Source organism: Glycine soja, chromosome 15 (genome assembly GCF_004193775.1).
Source record: "Glycine soja cultivar W05 chromosome 15, ASM419377v2, whole genome shotgun sequence".
Lineage (NCBI taxonomy): Eukaryota > Viridiplantae > Streptophyta > Magnoliopsida > Fabales > Fabaceae > Glycine > Glycine soja.
In genome coordinates this window covers 11,736,689-11,740,883 of record NC_041016.1, presented here as the reverse complement: position 1 = coordinate 11,740,883, position 4,195 = coordinate 11,736,689, and positions in this window count along the sequence as shown.

Genomic DNA, 4,195 nt, shown 5'->3' with positions numbered 1-4,195 from the left:
AGAAGGAAAGGGATTGGACGAAACGATGCGTTTTATGCCTTTCGGTACCGTCGCGTTCCCTCCACGAAACGATGCGTTTTGCAGGGATTTCAATAAAATAATAATTTTTATTGTGTCAGTGTGTATCTTGGAACAACTCGTGCTTCAAAACGGCGTTTTTTTTTCTTAATGCCTCTCCACTCATGTTATTATAAATTTTTATTTTGGATAAATAGTTATTTTTATCCTCTTTAATTCACTAATAAATACAAGATAAAAATATAAAATTTAGTCTTTTAAAATATAAAAAATGTAATAAATATATTCAGCCATTAACTTTCATCTGTCACAGTTAATAAAATAACTTACGTGTAACACAAAGGAATAAATTTCTCACTGAAATGATTGTCAACATAAAAGCATATTTGTTATATAATATTGTTTTGACTTTTTGTCAACTCACTCTACTGACAAATGTCTCCCTAAAAGATGAAATGCAAAATTTAATTACCGAAAATGTAAAAAGAATGACAAATATATTCAGACATTAATAATAGATTGTGACTAATTATTATAATTTTGAAAAAGTTTAATTACTCATTTGGTCCATATAATTTCATCATCTGTACCTTTTAGTCCTTATATTTTTAAAGTGGTTTTTTTAGTCCCTATAGTTTACGTTTTAATTCCCTTTTAGTCCCTGCAATTTGAAAGTGAGTTTTTTAATCTTTATAATTTTCATTTTAATTTTTTTTAGTCCCTATAGTTTGAAAGTGATCTTTTTAGTCCTTATACTTATTATTTTAATTCTCTTTTAGTCCTTACCATCAAAATATGAATAATATTATCAATTACAATTAACTACAAAAATATTCGTAGGTAATTCGTAACTAATTTATCATAAGATATTTTGTAATAAAAAATAGTTGATAATTTATAACTAATTTGTAACTAATTATTTTTATATATTTTTTAGTAGTAAGGACTAAAAGGTAATTAAAATAAAAATTATAGGGACTAAAAATATCACTTTAAAACTATAGGGATTAAAAGAGAATTAAAATACAAACTATAGGAACTAAAAAAAATTAAAATGTAAACTATAGGGACTAAAAAAATCACTTTCAAACTATATGAACCAAAAGGTATGAATCGTAAAACTATAGGGACCAAAGAAATAATTTAACCTTTTGAAAAATTTATAATGATTGCGACAAAATATTGGGAGAATTATATCACACCGGTAAGTTTATGTTTTCATCATATAATTTGTAAGTTTCATTAACGATTGAGACATGCATAAAATATTACTAATGGAAGTGAATTTTCATTGCTTTGGCGAATTCTTCTTACTTTTCTTCAACTACAAAAAAAAATTAATCATTTGGTTGTTAACTCTTGAATAAATGCTATCAACACAAAAGTTTTTTTTACTGTAAAACGATGAGAAAATTATTGTTTCTGTTTAATCAAATATTATTTATTTAATTTTTTTAATAAATTTTTCATAAAAAATATGAATGTCTATTAGTATATACAATGACATCAAATTACAAATTATAATAAAAGTTTGTTATTTTTTATTTTTTTTAAATCATACACAATTATTTTTTATTGACGGGTTATTTAAAAAATCATAACCTTAAAAAAATAATTTCAATGGAAGCGAGTGTTTTTTACAAATTAAAAGTGGCATTGCAATTGCAATTTTTCCTAAAAATTATTCATGAATCTAATAAGCATTTTTTAAAAATCATACACAATGTTTTACAATAAGCATCTTTTTACTTGAACTTTTCATCAAGGATGAGAGTGTAAAAAAATTATTTACAGTTTATAAAATGAGTATCTTTTTTTCTTTTAGACTCAATTTAATTTACGAATTTTTTTAAAAAAAATTTTCGAAATCATTATAAATTTTTTCAAATTATAATAATTAGTCACAATCTACTATTAACATTTAGATATATTTGTCACAGTTTTTTACACTTTCAGGAACTAAATTTTATATTTTCAACGGGGTGGGAAGACGGAAAGTCAAAAAATATTATATGACCAATATGTCCCTATGCTGGCAATTAGAGATGGTCATGTTGAAAATCATTTAAGTGACAAATTTGTCCATCTGTGTCATGTATGCTATTTTATTAATGGTAACGGGCAAAAGTTAACGACCAGATATATCTATCACACTTTTGGAGACTAAATTTTATATTTTCATCTCTCTGTTATGCTATGCATACACTTTTTTCAGTGGAGAGGCACCGAAACAAAATTGAGAGACGAAAGGAGAGTGGAGAAAAAATTGAAAGAAGGAAAGGGATCGGACGAAACGATGCATTTTATGCCTTTCGGTACCGTCGCATTCCCTCCACGAAATGATGCGTTTTGCAGGGATTTCAATAAAATAATCTTTTTTATTGTGTCCATCGAGTGTGTCCGAAGAGGCACAAAAATAGTAAAAGATTTTAGTGATCAAAACTTGATTACAAAACAAGTATTTTTGACCTCTCACTCCTAGCTTTACAAGTATATTCTTAATACCTCCTCTAGCACTTTCTTAGACTCTCTCTTAATCTAAGAAACCCTAATATTTTTTAACATTAAGTCACTTTTGACTTTGAGAAACAATCGTTTGAACAAATACAAGTATTCAACAACACTCAAATAGTGGATAAACAATAAAACTCGATTATAAAATGACTTTACTTAAGCAAAGAATAAACAGATGAAAACTTTGTATTGGTCGTCTAATAATTTCAGCAGAATTTCACTTAAGTTCTTGTTCTTGTTTTTCGTTAGTATTTTTCTTCTATTTTTAGTAATGATCGCCTTTTTATAGACTTCTTATCACACAAAAAAATATCACTCACTATCCCAAAATACATAATATGATGACAAAAAAACAAAAATACTTACGCTTTTAGAAATTACAATCATCTTTTATGTATTTTTATACTTTAAAAATGTTCTACGATTTTTTATTATCAATACTATCAAAAATTAAAGGGATAAATAAATAAGATTAATATCAATTTATTCTTTCTTTTTTATGTCTTATATTTTCTTACATTCATTCTAAAATAATTCATTATGGGGTAAATTTCTTTATTACACATATACAAATAAAAAAATCAATCTTGTGGGGTAATTGCCCCACACTATAACTTGTATCCGCTAGCGGATATACATATTAGGAAACAATTTAAATTCAAATGAAACTAATCAAAATAAAACTAAATACATAATCTTTATTTATATAAATAATTTAAATGAATATTTGATATGACAATTGTTTCTTGTTACATTTAATAGAAAATATGAAAAATATTTTTGGACGTATTTTAAATTTAAATGAAATCAATTTATTACAATATTTAATTTTTCAGAAACATAATTAAAAAGAAAACTATTTCTTTAAATATTTAAATTTAAATAAGATAAATTCTGAAATGCACTGAGAAAATATGAAACAATTGTATCAATTTTTTTAATGTGCGTAGCAATTTTTATTATGACGTAAAAAATCTGAATTTGGAAACGTAATATGTAACAATAAAAATATTTAAAAATTAAGATAAATTTGGAAACTCTCTTTAATGAGTTCTGTTGTCTATTTCAAATTTAGGCTCTTTCTTTTTTACATGCTTCTTCTCTTTCTTCTTTTTGATATCCGACTTTTTTTCCTCCTTTTTTTTTGTCTTTTTTTTTATATTTGCATAGTTACCTTTTATAAAAAAAATTGGCATGCGGAGAAATGTCATTTTTGATAATAATTAGTCATTGATAAAATGATTAGATATAACCTACTAAAAAAATGAATTAAATCAATTTTTTTGGTAAAGTAAAATAAGAAAAAGAAATAGACAACACATCATTAAAGTGTAAAGAAAATCTTATCTAATACAACATCTTCAATAATAACAATTTTACATGTGTATATATAAAATATATTTAAATATTTATTCACATATCTATTAACATATATTTATTAAAATTTAAACTAAATAATTAATACATAATAATTAATAATATATTAAAAATATAAAATAATATAAAAATTACTCATATAAATTATAAAAAATAAATTTAATACCCGTGCAACACGAGACATTAAATTAACATTCGTAGAATATAAATTAAACTTAATTAAAATTGTCAACCCCCAAGAACTTGATGGTTTACAAAATACGCATAATCAATAACGATATCCTCA